The sequence below is a fragment of the Ursus americanus genome, chromosome 6 (assembly GCF_024610735.1).
Source record: "Ursus americanus isolate L20-20 chromosome 6, mUrsAme1.1.p, whole genome shotgun sequence".
Taxonomy (NCBI): Eukaryota; Metazoa; Chordata; class Mammalia; order Carnivora; family Ursidae; genus Ursus; species Ursus americanus.
Genome location: NC_142132.1, coordinates 33,492,475 through 33,511,797, shown reverse-complemented (window position 1 = coordinate 33,511,797; position 19,323 = coordinate 33,492,475). Strand labels below are relative to the sequence as shown.

The window sequence follows — 19,323 nt, the reverse complement described above, 5'->3', positions numbered from 1 at the left end:
GAATAACCTTTCATTTTATAGCAAGTCATTAACCAGTAAACCAAGGAAGCAAGCCCAACAAAATTGAGCAAATGTTGCTAAATTTTAAATACATTTTATAGCTTATTATTAGAATCAGATATTGTAAACTAAGGCAAATACAATTCATTTTCCATGTTTTGCTGTTCTTTATATTCTTTCATGTTCTGAAGCAGTTTACTATAGAGCATTGATTCTTTTTTGGGGATCTGTCACGTCAAAATCATTTTCAGGGGTGCTGGTTGGCTTAGTTGGTGGAGTGTGCAACTCTTGATCTTGGGATCATAAGGTAAAGCCCCACACTGGGCACAGAGCTAACTTAAAAAAAACAAAACCATTTTCAAATAACGCTGAGTTTATTTACATTAACATATAATGTGTTCATCATTGGTCTTTTCAAATCAATCAATAGATTTTTTTAAAAATTCTGTTTTTATTTCTAATGTAAATATTGATAGTTATGATCCACATAAATAAAACCTTTTTGGAGTTCTTAATAAATTTTGAGAGTGTAAAGAGACCAAAAAATGGGAGAACTGCTGTAGGACAAAACCACTTTTTCCCTGAAAAATAAAAGCCTGTACATAGTTGTATTTCTCTGTCACTATTGGTCTTAGTGTAATTTCAACCTCTGATAATGATTTAAACTTTTAACCAAAGTAACTATATTTAATTTAAATTTCACATTAAAGCACTGAGGTGGAAGAGGTGGAACATTGTGAACTGTTGTATACAACAAGCATTTTATCAGGCTAGCAAAGCTCATGAGCACACACCTCTCTGCAGACACTGATGCCCCTTTTATACTTTTTTCTGGTAAGGTTTTATGTGTTTATTTATTTGAGAGAGAGAAAGCGGGGGTGGGGAGGAGCAGAGGAAGAGGAGCAAGCAGGTTCTGCACTGAGCGCAGAGCCCAATGCGGAGCTTGAACCCACGACCCCGAGATCACAACCTGAGCCAAAATCAAGAGTCAGATGCTCAACTGACTGAGCCGCCTGCGTGCCCCCCTTTATACCTTCTTAAAGTGGCAAAAATGAACATTTTCATTAACATGTCCCCAAAATGTAGCTTCTTTACAGCATATAAAAATAAGCAACAGTTTATAGAGTTAATTATGCTTAGTAATCAGTCTTGTAAAATTCTACCATTTTTAAAAATTAACTAGATAACCAGTGATTATCTCTTAATTTAGTATTGAAGTTTTAAGCTGCCTAAAGATCTTGGAAATCAGTGTCAATACATGTTGTAATAAAAAGTTTGCCAGAGGGGCATCTGGGTGGCTCGGTTGGTTGGGCATCTGCCTTCGGCTCAGGTCATGGTCCTGGGGTCCTGCGATCGAGCCTCGCATTGGGCTTCCTGCTTAGTGGGGAGTGTGCTTTTCCCTCTCCCTCTGTCCTTTGCCCCCATCCCCGCTTGTGCTCTCTCTCACATAAATAAAATCTTAAAAAAAAAAAAAAGTTTGTCAGAATAATGATTCAACTTAGTTGAGCACAAATTTAGATTTTAATCATCTGAAATATTTATATAGGCTAATGTTAGCTTATCTGAAAAGTAAATATGTGTTTAGGAGAAACAAAACCAAGTAGAATTAAATGACTAGTCAGAGAAAATAAATAGCTTTTTTTCATAAAAGCAAAGTTATCAAACTAGGCTTGTTTGCCAAAGTTGTACTTTAATTATGTGAACTTGTACTTTTAAAATGTTTCCAAGGGGCTCCTGGCTGGCTCAGTCAGTAAAGTATGAGACTCTTGATCTCAGGGTTGTGAGTTCAAGTCCCACTTTGGGCATGGAGCCTACTTAAGAAAAATAAAATTTAAAAAATTAAAAATGTTTCTGAGTTAATTCCTGTAAGAATAGTTTTTTTTAAAAGTCTAGCACATTTAAACTGTTAGAAGTTTAATTTACTTGTTTTCTGGGAATTTGACAAATATTCTATTTATACAAGTACTTATTATTATTAGTTTTTTTACTGGTGAGCCAGTCAGAACAGAGTTCCTTTAACCAATGAGAGGTAAAAGCCTTTCTGAACTGCACATATAAAGCTTTATAACTTTGTTTCTATGATTTCACCCCAGGTCAAGAGACGTGAATTGTAGAGATGAAACAAACAAACAAACAAACAAACGTCACTGGTCCAGATACCAAAGACTTGTTCTTAGTGGGCATGAAATTCTTAACTGATGTGAGCTCAAAATAGACAAATAGACAAAAAAGATTACCAAGCCAGAGTGTCTTTTATCTTTTACCCAAGAGATCTCTGTCATCCATGTAGAGGGATCACCAAATAAGTGGTCAAGCCATAAAACCAAATTCTCAGTCATTGTTACCACTTAGGAGTAATAATTTATTGGCCATGCAGTAATTAAAAACCAAACCAAAGGTACAATTTATAGAGAGGAAACACAACGACGACCAGAAAAGCAAGAGTCGGCAAAGTTAAATGTATATTGCCACTTGGGTTTTACTTCTGGGATCTAAGAAAAGAGGTACCTAAGCTTAGGCAGCCGTGAGGTACAATTCTCTGGCAATGCAGTTTCTTGTCTGTGCCAGGCAAATCCACTGGGCATTTTGGTGGAACCTCCAAAACCATTAAAAGGTAGTTTTCAAAAAAGATAAAATCGTGGCCTTTATACAGATATAAAATTAATGGATGCCAAAGGTTTTATTTAATTTGTTAATTAATGAGGGAACTAATGAGCTGTTACAGAGTTTGAAAGACAATGGCAAAAAACCAACATAGGCATTTGGGAATGCTGAAATAGATTTATAACTAGAGACACAGCTGGTCACTATCTGCAGGGCAGTAATCTATTGCATTCCACAGACCAAAATGTCTTGCATTTCTCTGGACAAGAATAATTTGCTTTATTCTCAGTTTTCTACAATTTGTAGAGATTTAAAATAGGCCAGACACTGAAAGGCACAGATCATCTACAAGTATGTGTTAGAGTAATCATTTTCATCCACTTCAAAATCTTTCACAATTTTTTTGCCATTAGTTGAAAACTTTTTTTTTTTCATTTTGTCTCTTACTATGCTTACGCTTTTTTTTTCCATGCAAAGTTTTTTTTTTTTTTAATTTTTATTTTTTTAGATTTTATTCATTTATTTGAGAGGGAGAGAAAAAGAGAGAGCATGAGGGGGGAAGGGTCAGAGGGAGAAACAGACTCCCCGTTGAGCAGGGAGCCCCACACGGGACCTGATCCCAGAACTCCAGGATCATGACCTGAGCAGAAGGCAGTCGCCTAACCAACTGAGCCACCCAGGCACCCCAAAAGTTTTTTATTTTTATGAAGATGAAACTTATCAATCTTTTTCTTCTGAATTTGAGGCATATGAAAGTTTTCCATAGTACCAGGTTATAGAGGAATCCACTCATGTTTTCTTTTGATACATGTATGGTTTTATTTTTTACTTTAACATTTCTGTTCTTTTTTGAATTGTCTTTGGGTATGGTGTAATGAATGGCTCCAGGTTTTAGCTTCTTTTTTAAGTTTGTTTGTTATTTATGTAATCTCTACACCCAACATGGGGCTCAAACTCACAACCCTGAGATCATGCTTTTCCGACTGAGTTAGCCAGGTGTCCTGGTTTTATCTTTTTTTTATATGGCAGTCCAACTATCCTAAAACCTCTTGTTTAAAAAGCATATTTTTTTCACATTGATTTGAGGTGCTGCTATTATCATTTATGGAATTTTCATATGTGGTGGTCTTTTGTTTCTTTATTCTGTTCATTGTCCATATGTCTATTCATGTGCTATACCATGCTTTTAATTATAGAGGCTTTATTGTTATATTTGGTAGGGCTAGCTTTACCTCATTGCTCATGTTTTTCAGGGATTTCCTGGTGACTCTACCTTTTTAAAAATTTTTAGAATGTTAATTTATTTTCATTCTTTTGAGTATAGTTGACACATAATCTTACGTTAGTTTAATGTGTACATTTCCATTCAACATTTCTATACTTTATGCCAATGCTTACAGCTACCATCTTTCACCATACAATACTATACAGTACCATTGGATTCACTGTATTCCCGATGTTGTACCTTTCATTCCCGAGACTCATTCATTCCATAACTGGAAGCTGTATTTCCCGCTCTTCTTCATCTATTTTGCTTCTCCTCCTTCCCCCCTTCCCCTCTGGCATCATTAGTTTATTCTGTGTAAGTATAGATCTGATTCTGCTTTTTGTTCGTTTATTTATTTGTTTTTTTAGATTCCACATGTAATTGAAATCATGTGGTATTTTTCTTTCTCTGACTTATTTCACTTAGCATAGTACCCTCTAGTATATAGATCATCTCTTAAGCTATTAGGCAAACTGCACATTAGATCTGCTCTAGAGAGCTTCACATTTTTTGTTTGATTTTCCAAAGTCTAAGGAAGCAGTCTACATCTGCATTCTTTAATCTGCTTCAAGGATTTTCAATTAAAATTTATTTAGCAATTCAATTTGTTATTCTAGAGGACAAATACAATTTTGTATGTGTTGGATGTTTCAATTTCTCATCTTTTGCATTTTACCAAGTAGCAGAGAAGTCAACAGGAAGAGACATCTCTGGTCAGGAGTGTAAAAACAGGAAGGAGGAAGTCTATTGCAAATCTGTGTTAGCTGATTATCAATTCACGTTTCACTATGGAGGATGTCCATTAGCGATTATCATTGTACTTTGTTGTTACCCAGAATTAGCGGTAAGTGTTAATGCCAGTATTCTAGAATGTCAACCCTAGTTATAGGAAGTAATGCTAACCAATGAACTCTACTAGGCTCTTTCCTATGCATGGGAACAGGATACTGTTAGTGAGAACAAGTCACAGAAATTGCATATAGAGGAAGACAAGGCAAGTAAAATTCAACATAAAAAATACAGGGAATATCACCCTGTATTTTTTGCCTTTGCAAAGCCTGATGCTTTGACAGGTTGTATGGCCTTTTAAGATACGATTGTATCCTTTTTTTTATGACTTTTAAATGACTCTGTCATTTAAAAAGTTGTTTGACAGAATGTCTTCAGTTGAATTAGAGGAAGCACCTGGGCATTATTTTGTAAAGCATGCTAAGAGTACATGTGGCAGACTAGCTGAAATATTTCATGGGAGATAACACAGAAGGTGAACATTTTTAAATAAATCTTTTTCACTATTCTGTGATGAAAGAAATTGGATTCTGGGTTTATATACTTTTTTTCCTTCTGGAGTTGCTAGAAACTCACTCTCGATATTCAGGATACCTACTTGGTTTAGCTACCTAAGAGTGTTTTTTTTTTTTTAAGATTTTATTTATTTATTAGAGAGATAGTGTGAGTTGTGGGAAGGAGAGGGAGAGAGAATCTGAGGCAGACTCTGCGCTGAGTGCAGAGTCCGACGTGGGGCTTGATCTCATGATGGCGAGATCATGACCTAAACCTAAACCAGGAGTGGGTTGCTTAACTGACTGAGCCATCCAGGCACCCCTCCCCCCGGCAGTGTATTTTAAGATACTTAGCATATCCTGAATTCTTTACTTAGCTGTACAATGTTGTGGATGTTTTGGAAAAAATAAAAAGTATGGTGTAAAAGCTAGACGGCGGCTGCTGCTGCCGTTGCTGCTTCTGCTTCTGTTTCTGTTTCTCCTCCTTTTCCTTCTTCTCTTCCTCCTCCCTCCACCCCTGGTTGACATGTTCTTTTCCTCAGGAGTGTATTAAATTAAACTATCTTTAGACTCTTATTTATGGATTATCTTGTGATAATACTTCCCACATTTTTTATGTCATGGCACAAACAGAAAAATTGAGAGATGGTCATTGTGGTATGCCTGTAAACTTATTCAGTTGGGAAGATGTACTCTAGTGTATTTATTGGTCAGATGAGGGGGTTTGTAAACCCCTTACAATTTTAAGAAATGTATATGTATGTGTGGGTGTGTGCATGGATAAGTGTCTTAGGGATTTTTTTTTAGTTGTAGGTACCAAACCAAATTGAGTTAGCTTAAGGAAATATGAAAAAAAAAAATAGTGGAAACTTACTGGGTCTCACAAAATTCTAAAGGCAATCATGCTTTTTAAAAGATTGAAATAAAGAGGTAGAAGATTGTGTTTCTTTTTCTGTCTTCATTTTCCTTTGAAGTGTAGCTTTCTCTGCTTCTCTCTGTACTTAGTGGAGGATGACCACCTACAGCTTCCATATGTCAATCTGGCACATGTGGCTGACTGTCTCTGAATTCCAGTTCAAAATTCCTGAACGAGTATATTTGATCGAACCAGTTTGGATAAGTTTGTACACCTCTGGGCAATGTACTATGAGTGGAAAAGACTGTATTGCTTTTCCAACTTTGTAGATGGTCAGCAGTTCTCAGAGAGAAAGTGTATATTACAGTTGTGTTTGTGAACTTTTCTGGGGAGAGGATCCATCTTTGATCAAAATCACAGAGGAGGATCTTGCCACTCCCAGGCCACTGTCCAAATAAAGATTAAATAAAATATAACTAAGAGTTATAATAGAGTTCCCACTACTTTGTACGTCCTTCATGTCAGTTAAACTGTTTGCCTTTTTCACAGTGCCATATCCTTTTCTGCCTGTGTTTACCCATGATTGATTCCCCTCTCCTTATTTCTCCAACTACTCAAATATTACCTATCATTGAATTCTCACCTTAGGTCTCATTTCCTCCATGAAATCTTTGCATCTTAGAACATAGTATTCTAGGTGGATATATATATATATGTAATTTTTTTCTTGTGTCTGAGTTCTTATACCATGGATTTTTAAAATGCTATACAGTGTTATTTAGTTGTGTGTGAATGTATGTTTTAATATGTATGTCTTAAATACATGTCTTAAATACAGGCCTAATGAAATTGTCCCTGAGGCCTATGATTGTTATACATATCTGATTAGTTCTGACCATGTTACATAGCGTAATGTCTTGGGTACAGCAGACTCTCAATAAATACTTTATGAACCGAATAAATGAAAAACAAAAGCCTTTTGTTTTATAGAAAGCTTGAAAAATATAGAAGAATAGAGAGGTTTAAAAAAACAGTTGTTTCCTACTACTGAAGGAAAATCATAATTGACATTAATTCTAGTATATTCTTGTATTTGAAATGACAAATATTATTTATTTGTTGAATATTGAACGAATCTATGCCATTCAACAAGTTAAATTTTGAGTATTAAGTATTTGTTAAATGAAGTTAAAATTGCCTTGTATAAATTTTCATCCTGTTTGATTATTTTCTTATTGTTGTCCCTTTAGTTCTTATTTTTGTCAAATTCTATAAGCAGTGATATTAACTCTAAAATAATTTCCTAAGATCTTTGTTCCCAAAGTAAAAGTAATCATGTAGATAATAATAGCTGATAAAAATCTATTAAACATTTACTGTGTGTCTCTCTTTTAAACACTTAAATGTATTATTTAATCTTCACAAGAAGCAAATGAGGTACCATTATTATATACCTATTCTGCAGATGAAGAAATTGAGGTAGAGATAGATTAGGTCATTGCCTTAGGCACATAGTAAGTGGTGCAGCTAGATGTGAACATAGACCCTTTGGCCTCTGAGCCTGTACTCTTAATCATTATGTTTTGCCTTCTAATTTAGACGATCAGATAATGAAAGCTGCAGTGTAAAAACATTATTAAATTTTAACTAAAGAAACCAAAACATGGAAAGGTTTACATTAAGATTGGGAATGGTAAGGAATGTGACTAAGACTATACTCAGTATTTTAAACTTGTCCTTGGTCAGAGGAGGCTCAGATATTAAAATTAACTCACAATAAAGTGATGTAGGTTCCTTATTCTTCTGCAGCTCTCAGATACAGGACTCTGGTAACTTTAGTAAGGTCAGTCTCCAGTTTATTCTTTCCAGGAGTTGGGGGCTGCTTGATGCAGGAAAAATCCCTAACCTTTTATCTTCTCCATATTCTTTTTCCAATTCTAAATGATGAAAAAACCAAAACACCACCATCATTCCCTACCCTCCCTTTTCATTCCTATCTTTTCATTCATTCCTGTGGTAAAAAGCATGTAAGTCAAATTTGCTTTTAGGCCTGTCTTACAAGAAGGGCTGGTTCTTTTTAGTTTGGTAGATCAGGCCTAATAGAATCTGTGTGCAATGGTGTGTTTGTTATTTTGTTTTCTGTTTTTGTCATGTCTGAATGTGAAGGCAGACAACTGTTCTTTGTGTGGCTTGTGAGAGTGTGTGTATATATTGTTGATGTCTAGGTGTTGCCAACTTTATTATAAAGGAGCTTAATTTTCAGACTTCATTAATAGAGGCATTGCCATAGTAATAGCAAAGATACTCTAGACATGAGCAATGACACTATTACTGACATATTTAAGGTAAATAATTTCAGCAACAGAATGGTGATTTTTGTGCAGTGAGCTGCTTTTACCTTTTCTTGTGCAGTATTTTCCAACACTCCTTATGGGTCTGAGACTTGGATTGTATACCTGCCTCTGGCCTTTTTAAAGATTTATTTATTTATGAGAGAGAGAGAGAACACACGCTGGGGGAGGGACAGAGGGAAAGGGAAAGACAGAATTTTTAAGCAGACTTCCCGCTGGGCATGGAGCCCATCACACATATTGATTCCAGGACCTGGAAATCATGATCTAAGCTGAAACCAAGAGCTGAGCCACTCAGGCCACTTAACTGACTGAGCCACTGAGGCACTCCACTCTGGCCTTTTTAGTAGGAACATTGTGTTGAGCAAATCTTTAACTTCTCAGACCTTCATTTCCTTTGTCTGTGAGATAGAGATAAAACCAGTTGCCCTATTTCCCAAGGGTTCTTGGGATCAAATGCAATGATGTACTATGTAAAATTGCTCTGTGGATTGCAAAGTACTAATACAAAAGTAAAAGCTTATTTTTATTTATTTATTTTTGTTAATTACATTCTGCTTTTGAGTGGACACGGAATTGTTCTTCTCATCTTACTCTTGTCTCTGCAAAGCTGTGAAATGACCAACAGCAGTGGACTGTGGTCAGGATCAATAGTGGGGATTGAGATCAGCCTTATATCAGGGTAACCATGTTTGTTTTCCTCCATACTATTTGTGAATTATACTTATTTGTTAAAATTTTTTGTCTTTTGAAAAACATTGTAAAAATTAAATTGTTTATTAATATATATTTATTTTTAAAATGTATAGTTTTGAATGCTTTCTTCCGAAGTTTAAATTAAATACATCTATATGTGACTTTCATTTTTAATATATTGTGCAGTTTAGTAAAGTTCTTGTTTTTACTTCAGGATCTACTTATATGATGGTAGCTTTTCTAGGTCTTCCAAAAATTATGAGCCTGGAATTGTCAGAAAATGTTTATGGTGTTTATGGTTCTTTTCTACTTTTAACTGTTATATTAAAGTAATAGGTATCAGGATAAAGCAGCTTCAAAAAAGAGGAAACATTATTTGATTTTATAGTTTTTGTTAATTTGGTTGAGTATGAGATTCACACCATGTTTTGATTCAGTAGTAAAAGAAAATATTTGGATTTATACTTTTTGGTGAAGGGTGCCCTCTAGTGACCCTATTCTTTTTATTAAGATTTGCACTTCTTTACATTGTTTCGGCACTTGTGAATTGAACATAGAAACAGAAGACACCTTCAGTTCTCAAAGAATTTAGAAGATGAAATATACACTAAATAATTAGAGAATAAATTTTATGTGTTATACAAATAAATAAAAGATAAATTTTTAAAAAGATAGTGTTATATAAATTAATTAAAGGGGGAAATTTCAGGTAATGGGTAAGTTACTATCCAATGTGGTTATTGATGAAATTTTCCTAAAGGAACTGTCTGGAGCTGAATTTTGAAGGAATATTAAGATTGAAGCGTATTGGGGTACCTGGGTGGCTCAGTTGGTTAAGCATCTGCCTTCGGGCTCAGGTCATGATCCCAGGGTCCTGGGATAGAGCCCCACATGGGGCTCCCTGCACAGTGGGGAGCCTGCTTCTCCCTCTCCTCCTGGCTTATGTTCTCTTGCTATCTCTCTCTCTCTCTCAAACAAATAAATAAATAAAATCTAAAAAAGAAAAAGATTGAGGCATATCTCGTGGGGAAAGGGCATCCTGCAGTGGAAAAAGAAGTTATGGTCAGTACCAAAAAGGACTAGTGCCAAAAGGAAAAAAGAGATAGAAGGAAAAAAAAGAAATTATTTAGGAAAATATTTAAATTTAATTATCAAATTTACATATTTTATGCTGATGTCCAAATAATTTGTATTGTACTTGTAAACCTTTTTTCAGGGATTCAGGAAAGATTTGGCTGGGCATTTGTGACTTGGGGTTTTTCGTACAGTTGCAGTCAGATATTAGTTGCTACTGGGGCTGAAATTATCTGGACTACACAGCCAAGATGACTTACTCACATTGCTGGCAGTTGATATGGCTGTCATTCTGTAGTGTTCACATATGTGGTCTCTCCAGCACTTTATTTATTTATTTATTTATTTATTTATTTATTTATTTAATTTGTTAGAGAGAGAGAGGGAGAGGGTGCACACGTAGAGGGAGCAGCAGGCAGAGGGAGAAGCAGGCTCCCCACTGAGCCAGTTGCTGAGCCAAGAGCTGGATGCTGACCGATCCCAGGACCCTGGGATCCTGACTTGAGCTGAAGGTAGACACTTAACCAACTGAGCCACCCAGCCGTCCCTCCAGCATTTTAAGGATAGATTTCTTACATGTTGGGTGGCTTTCCCCAGAGTGGGTGTCTAAAGAAATCCTGGGACAAGCTGCATGGTTTTTTCTAGTTTCTGAAGTTGCATGTAATTACTTCTGTCATATTCCATTGGTCAAAGTACTCAGAAGCCTGCCCAGATTCAAAAGAAGTAGGGGATATAGATCCCACCTCTCAATGGAAAGTATGTTGAGGAATTTTGGACCTATGTTGTAAAACTACTTCATTTATTTTCCTACCTTTTTGAAGAATTATGCACAGTACAGATAAATTTTTAATGATATAGGGATCAGTAAACCTCTGTGTTAAAGTTAACTGTGCATATGTCTGTTTTCTGCACCTGATTTTCACTTTCTATTGCATATGGTTGGTACTTAATGAACATTGTTGGAAAGAATACTCCTTTGTCTTTATCCAGGTGTTACTGTTTTGGAGCTATTTCATTTCTTATTTACTCTTGGATTACAGAGTGTCAGGGAAAGTTATGGGAACATTGTTATTCATGTGTGATATATTTGATAAAATGGTTGGGAAAATGTTAGTACTGGGTATGATAATTTTATATTGACTACTTTTTTCTTGCTATTTTATATTGCTAAGTAGAATTACATGTATTTTTTCCAATATCAAGTGATACTTTAAGCAAGCCTTTTGTGCATTTAAGGTAGGGAGATGGTATATTTGCTATTTGTTGCTTAAAAGAAAAAAAAGGGGGGCCCTTCTCCCAAATGATAACTCATTTGCTATCTTTGATTAATATTTTAGCTCTTTGTTTTTCACATGGGTGCTGCTGAAATTTTGGGCACCTTAAATCTAAAGGCTCCTGAAGGGAATTGCACAACCAATTTGTTGAATTTACCAAATTTACTGATATACAAAAAATGTGTTTTTAAAAAAATATATTTATTTATTTTAGAGAGAGAGGCGGAGGGATGGAGGGAGAGAGAGCACATGCTAGTGAGGGGAAGGACAGAGGGAAACAGAGAGACTCTCAGGCAGACTCCCTGCTGAGTGTAGAGCGTGATGCTGGGCTCAATCCCATGAGCCTGAGATCATGACCAGAGCTGAAATCAAGATTTGGATGCCCAACTGACTGAGCCACCCAGGTGCCCCCCAAAATCTGTTTTTAAATTTGGGGGGGGGCTCCTGGGTGGCTCAGTCGTTATGCATTTGCCTTTGGCTCAGGGTGTGATCCCAGGGTCCTGGGATCAAGCCCCACATCAGGCTCCCTGCTCTGCTGGGAGCTCCACTGGGAGCCTGCTTCTTCCTCTCCCACTCCCCCTGCTTGTGTTCCCTCTCTCGCTGGCTGTCTCTCTGTCAAATAAATAAAATCTTTAAAAAAATTTTTTTTGAGGGGGGCGCCTGGGTGGCTCAGTCGTTAAACGTCTGCCTTCGGCTCAGGGCGTGATCTGGTGTTCTGGGATCGAGCCCTGCATCGGGCTCCTCCGCTGGAAGCCTGCTTCTTCCTCTCCCACTCCCCCTGCTTGTGTTCCCTCTCTCACTGGCTGTCTCTCTCTCTGTCAAATAAATAAATAAAATCTTAAAAAAAAAAAAACGTTTTGAGTGTTTTAGCAAGCAATTTGTATTGTATAGGATGGTTTTATTAGGTTGTTTTTTTTTTAAAGATTTTATTTATTTATTTGACAGAGAGATAGCCAGCGAGAGAGGGAACACAGCAAGGGGGTGGGAGAGGAAGAAGCAGGCTCCCAGCGCAGGAGCCTGATGTGGGACTCGATCCCGGAATGCCAGGATCACGCCCTGAGCCGAAGGCAGATGCTTAACGACTGCGCTACCCAGGTGCCCCGGTTTTATTAGGTTTTGAAATTTTCTTTCTTTTTTTTTTTTTTTAAGATTTTATTTATTTATTTGACAGAGAGTGAGACAGCCAGTGAGGGAGGGAACACAAGCAGGGGGAGTGGGAGAGGAAGAAGCAGGCTCCCAGAAGAACATGGAGCCTGATGTGGGGCTCGATCCCAGAACCCTGGGATCACGCCCTGAGCCAAAGGCAGACGCTTAACGACTGAGCCACCCAGGCACCTCACAGATTTTGAAATTTTCTGATTAGTTTTTCTATTATTATTTTTAACATTATCTTCATAGCATCATTTTTAGGAATATTTAATTTGTCAAAAGCTGATAATAGAGTGGTTAATTGTCTTATAAATTTACTTAATATTCAGAAAAAGGTATGTCAGTAAGCAAAATGCAAACGTTAGTAAGCAAAATGTTAGTAGCAAAATGTTAGTAAGCAAAATTTCAGTACTAATTAGATCAGTACCTAGAATCTGAAAAGCATTCAGTATAAATATGAAATTATTAAAGTATCATAAGCAGTCTCACTAATATGAAATACCAAATTTAATTACTAATAATTAGAAATAGAAAATTAAGATTAGTATTTAGACATTAAGTTTGATATGACATTTGAAACACTGGTGAAAGGATAGTAAAAATGGTTATGGACTGGAAGAATAAAGAGTGTTTGAAAGGATGTAAAAGCAATTTTTTTATTACCGGAAATATAGAATTAAGGCTAATGTATCATTTTAAGAGCTAGCAGAAAATATGGTTAATGTTTGAAAAATTTAAAAACGACATTAAAAATCATCCAGTGGAGATTAGAAGTAGCTGATACTGTTTTACCAGAGATAAAACAGTGCACATTTCTTTTTTTTTTTTTTAAAGATTTTATTTATCAGAGAGAGAGAGAGAGAGATTGCATGCATGTGCGTGTGTGTACGCACACACGAGCAGGCCGGGAGAGTGGCAGGAAGGGGCAGAGGGAGAAGCAGTCTCCCCACTGAGCAAGGAGTCCAATACAGGACTCAATCCCAGGCACCTCATAGGTGGGATCATGACCCTAGCGAAGGCAGATGCTTAAGCAACTCAGCCACCCAGGTGTTTCAGACATTTCTTTTCTGATAAAAGTTTGTAGAAAGTATTGACACCAACAGTAAATGCGGTGTTAATGCCCAGGGATTCTTGAATAGTATTTTTGCCTTTAGCTTTACAGTATTTTGGAAATCCATTACCTTGCTATTCTTTAAACAGTTTCAAATGTCATATCAAACTTAATGTCTAAATACTAATCTTAATTTTGTATTTCTAATCATTAATAATTAAGATTTGGTATTTCGTAATTTTTCCTTAACAGCAGTTGATTGACATTTAATAAAATTCACAGGAAAGTCTGCCAATGTTTAGTATTTTAACGGTAATGACTTTAGGTGAGTATCTTCACATTATTCTGTGTAGGCTTGGCTATGCTCTTTTGTAGTTATGCAATAGAATATCTGTTCTATTGGAGAATGAAGGATTCTGAGATCGAGAAAGGCCATTTTTATTCTGTCTAGAAAACTATAGTGCTTCAGTAAATACAGGTAGTTTAGGGAAATTGGATTGGGTATTTGAGATTTTTATCAATTTTTTAAAAATGTAAACATTTTACTAGAAGTTAAAAAGTCATTTCTCAGCAAATAAATACAGGTGTCCCCTGCTTTTTTAAAGTTTATGTTACATCAGTTCACTTTTACAAAAGACCTACATTAATACCTGTTTCCACTAACTGAAAGAAATCCAAAGAGGATTTTTGCTTTTGTGAAAAAAGAAAGTGAAAATTGCAGTCAGCAGCATGAGCAGCAGGAGTGGCACTGCCAAGCTCCTTCCTGGGGATCTACACTTAGCATCAAACAGCCATAGCTCTGAACTGTGTCTGTGAGCATCTGCGTTTTATCTTTGTTTTGTACATCTGTTAGCGAGATGTATTCTAAGATATATCAGAAAAACCTAAGAGAGGTTTTTTTTGGGGGGTCTGGGAATGCTCAAAAATATTTCTGTATAAATTAGTAATAATTGCTTCTTCAGTCTACACGATTTTGGTTTCATAGGAGCTCTCTACCTTCAGATAGTAGGAGAAACCTGTACATTTTATGCTCTTTACAGTTATTGTTCTGGAATTTTTTTTTTTACAGTGAAAGTATGGTGAAAGAAAAAGATACTGAAAATGGTATAACAATATTATGTGCCTTTTGGCAAAAAATATCCTAATGTGTTTCCATTAATAAAAGAGTCCTTTTTCACATAATATTTCGTGAATGTTATTTGTTTTCCATCAAAAAGATGTTCTCCTTAAAAAAACTGGAATGATTAATAAATCATTTATCTTCTTAATAGAATAGAGTATTTGTCCCAAAACTTGAAGTAGTCTGAGTTCCTCCATTAAGACATTTGATTTGATAACGTTAATTTTTAAAGAAGCAATTTTAACATTTTAATGTTCTTAGTTTTTCTTATCTCTTTTATTACCACTAGGTGGAGCCCTGTACATACAATTCAAGAAGGCATTTCTGAAAGATGATTTACTTGTTTAAATGCTATAAGCCTGATACATCAGATGGTCAAATAATGTATGATCACTCATATGTCAACATTTTGCTTTGGAGTGGAAGATTAGGTATATTGAAGATAGGAAATGTGTACTAAGCAATGATTTTAAGACACATACATTGTTTTTATGCATTCCTACTTGCTAAAATTAAAATATATAAATTAAAATCTCTTAGTGTAGCATACTCTATCCTTATTTTCTGTTCACATGAAGTTTTTAAGTCATCCCTTCTTTTAAATTTATTTTACATCTGCCTTTTGGCGTGATTAGCTTTACATTTTGGTAGAAGTAAGGCTTTATTGTGCTAAGCTTTTGGAAGGGAAGACTGAACTCTCTTACATTGAAGTTATTATATGTATAATTGACACTTGAACAATGTGGCGGTTAGGGGTCACTGACCCCCTGTGCAGTTGGAAATCTGCATATAACTTTTGACTCCCAAAGACTTAACTACTAAGAGCCTACTGTTGACCAGAAGCCTTATGATACCATAAATAGTCAATTAACACATATTTTGTATGTTATGTGTATTATATACTGTATTCTTGCAATCAAGTAAGCTACAGAAAAGAAAATGTTATTAAGAAAGTTTTAAGGAAGAGACAGTACTATACTCTATTGAAAAAAAATTGCTTGAAAGTGTACCCATGCAGTTCAAATCGTTGTCCAAGGTTCAACTGTATATGGAGCATTAATTTATAACCTTAGTGGATGTGGGATAGTGGAAAATTTACCAGCTTTCTGGTTTTGCCATATGTCTGTGTGTATTTGTTTATAGAATTTGATTAGGCTTGCCGGTAGACATTATAGCATTCTGAGGAACATTTTAAAAGCAGAAAGATTCATTAAAAATGTATATTGCTTGTACAGCATGTATTTGGTACATTAATAATTAGATGGATAAAACTGTTAACTGACTTAGGGTTCAAAGATTGAATAGTGCTGAATGGTATTTCCTTTCTTGTCCTACAGATCACAATTTCAAAGAATAAAAACTGTCACTCAAAGACAAGAAAAAATAGATTTTTTAGAGCCTTCGGCTGAGGTTAGACAAGTAAAGGGCCCTTAGTTTTCTCTACTTCGTATTTTGCTCCTCTATATTTTGTTGCATTTGTAATTTAATACTGCCTAACAATTAGCTATGCCTCAGTTCTCATCCTTTTTTTCTGTCCATTGGATGATTTCACCTGATGGGTGCAACAGTGCACATCAGGGATTCCCTATCGAGTCATTCTCAATTGTTGATCTTCAAAGGTGATCTGGTTAGTTGCTATGCCCATAACTTCTCTGCATTCCTTGCTGCTTATCACCATTTCTGATTGGAGAGTTTATGTGACATAACGGTTAAGAGCGCTGGCTTTGGAATCGGGTAGACTTGGGGTTAAATCTTGGCCCTACTACTGTGTGACTTTGGACTTAAAGTCTTCATCTTCCCAAACTACATTTGTACTTTGGGATGCTAATAGAGTCTACCTTGTAAAGCTGTAGTGAATATTAATGAGATAATGCATGCAAAGTACTTAATATAAGTACTTGGTGTGTTACTGTGTTTTTTTTATCTTCACCACATTAAGCCAGAAGCAGCAGATATGACATCTATTTAGTCAGTTCAGTGACTGTGAGGAATTGTTGACAGGGAGTGCACATCTTCTCTGCTTTCCATATCCTCCCTCCACTGTCTTTCCAAGGTATCTCTAATTAAACGTAGGTCCCTTCAGAGGAAAGATGGATAATTCCTACTATGTATATGGTGCAGGAAATACTTGGGAGAGGAATTGCTTTTGCTTTTTTCCCTTTTCCAGTGTTCCTATGCATATCCACTCTTTCTCCTTTCCTGTTTGTCTCTATTCTCTCACCTATTTATTGTTGGCTTTATTCGCAAATTTTCGGACTAGTTATTTCTAATATTTTCACCAGAGTGGATAGAGGGTTAAATCAACTACATGTATTCATTCCACTTTGAGTGCTTGTGTCTGGCTCTTAGATTTGTGCTGCATCTATTAAGTTGAGAAAGTCAGAACTAGGAACTTCCTAGGGTCCTTTTCAGGGCCAAATTCTATCTTGTGATGAATTTTGGATTCTGGCACTTGCTTGAGCCTTCAATACATTTTAAAAAATGCAATTTATTTTTGTGGTTTAGAATGTTTCCTCATCTCCACTTCTTTTATTTCTGTGTACTCTGCTCAGAATGATCTCATTGATATGGATTATGGGTGACACGCAGGTTATATCAGCTTGGGCTGCAGCTTGTATTTATGTCTGTAGCAGCAAGTGGTTATCAGGAGTCAGGAGAGACTAAGACTTAGTAGTAAAAGATGGATCATTCACAGGACTGATTCCTTAATGTTATTTTTATTGGGGCTTACAGTTCTATTTTAACAGCAGAAGGCATGGGATATAAATAGTTCACCCATTTCATGCTTTGGTTTTTTATTAATGGGGGGTGAGTATTGCATATGTTCTGATACTGCTTTTCTCCATACTCATAACCTCAGTAGAAAAAGAGGCATTCACCTGGGATGCTATACTAGATGCACTGGCAGTGTCTTGAATTATTATAAATTAGAAGTAGTTTTGTTTTTAAAATCTGGAGAATAAATTAGAAAGACACACCAAAAGATGGACTATAACTTTCTAGAATAAAATAGACTTCTGGAAAATAACTATTGTTTTTCTTCTTTTTGTTTATTATTAATATTTTTTAAAGAGATAACAGTATTACTTTTGGACTGACAGAGGCAAACCCTCTTTGGAGGGACATTGTAGTGGGGCAGTCCTGAAATATCTCTTAGATTTTTGCTACAATGCTACAGCTGTAACAGAAAAAAGAGAGTACAATTCTTAGGGTATGTTCTGTTTACTACCTGGTTTTTTAAGAGCCAGATAAATTACAAACTTGTACTAAAATAGGTTAAAAAATTTAGAAATGTGTGTATATATATTACTTCAATATGTGTTCATAGTTATGGTAACATTCTAGGCAGGATGATGGTGGCTTAGTCCAGGGTGGCACCAGTAGAGGTTGTAAAATGTGGTTGGATTTGCTGGATTATTTTGGTGGGGAGAGCGAGAGGAAGAACTGTCGGGTGATTTCAAGGTTTTTTGCCAGAGCAACTAGAAGAATGGAGTTTACTGAGATGAAGGAAGACTGAGAGGAGCAGGTTTGAGGAAGAAGGTAGGAAATCATTTTGGACATATTTGAAATGCTTATCAGATACCCAGTTGGAGAAATATATGAGTTTGAAGTTCAGGGGAGAGGTTGGGGCTAGAAACATAAATTTGGGAGGTGTCAGTGTTCTTATGGAATATAAAACTCCAAATCTGGATGAGACTGAGAGAGTAGCATAGGAAGAAAAGAGAAGATGTCCAGAATCAGAGCCTAGTTCCAGCTCAGCTCTTAAAGGCCCAAATTTTTAATAATTGCTACCCAATATTGCTATCTCTAGTATTATAATATGTACTCATTAAAAATCTATAACATGGAGGGGCGCCTGGGTGGCACAGCGGTTAAGCGTCTGCCTTCGGCTCAGGGTGTGATCCCCGCGTTATGGGATCGAGCCCCACATCAGGCTCTTCCGCTATGAGCCTGCTTCTTCCTCTCCCACTCCCCTTGCTTGTGTTCCCTCTCTCGCTGTCTGTCTCTATCTCTGTCAAATAAATAAATAAAATCTTTAAAAAAAAAATCTATAACATGGAGGCTACACTCAAGAAGCTTATGATTGATATGAAGAAACAAAATATGGGATGTATATTTGAAAGGTTTAAATTACAGTACAAAATATAATGTATGTACATGTCACAATGAGTGGAAAGGAGTGTAAATTTACCTATTCTGCTTATGAAGAGATTACTTGGCATGGAAATCATTGACAAAGTCCTATTGGAGGAAATGGGAATTGAACTAAATCTCAAACAATAGGCAGCAGATTGGGGGGGCACATTTTTGGGAGGTCCCCAAGACTACCCTCAAGTTCAGTAGGAGTACTCATAGAATTTAGAAAGCTGTTATATTCACAGTTGCTGTTTGTTACAGCAAAAGAATACGGATTAAAATTAACATCAGGAAAAGTCATATAAGGCAGGGCCTAGGAGAGTTCAAAGCAGAGTCTTCCAGTAGTCCTTTCCCAGTGGTCATGTAGACAGCACTTCTCTCAGCAATGATGTGTGCCAGTAATCATGGAGCATTGCCAACCACCTAAGCCATTGTGTCCAGGATTTTTCCTGGGGGTTGGT

General features: G+C 36.2%; 1 protein-coding gene across 5 annotated transcripts in view; it reads left to right on the top strand.

The window, feature by feature from the left end:
* EXOC6 (exocyst complex component 6) overlaps positions 1-19,323 on the top strand; it is a 225,975-nt gene that overhangs the window by 28,677 nt on the left and 177,975 nt on the right. The window contains exon 1 of one of the 5 annotated variants that reach the window (XM_045810011.2): positions 14,739-15,156. The exons of the other annotated variants lie outside the window; for them this stretch is intronic. The gene's annotated coding sequence lies outside the window, so the exon portion shown is untranslated. Of the gene's footprint in view, positions 1-14,738; positions 15,157-19,323 lie in introns of those variants that run through there. 5 annotated transcript variants of the gene reach the window in all.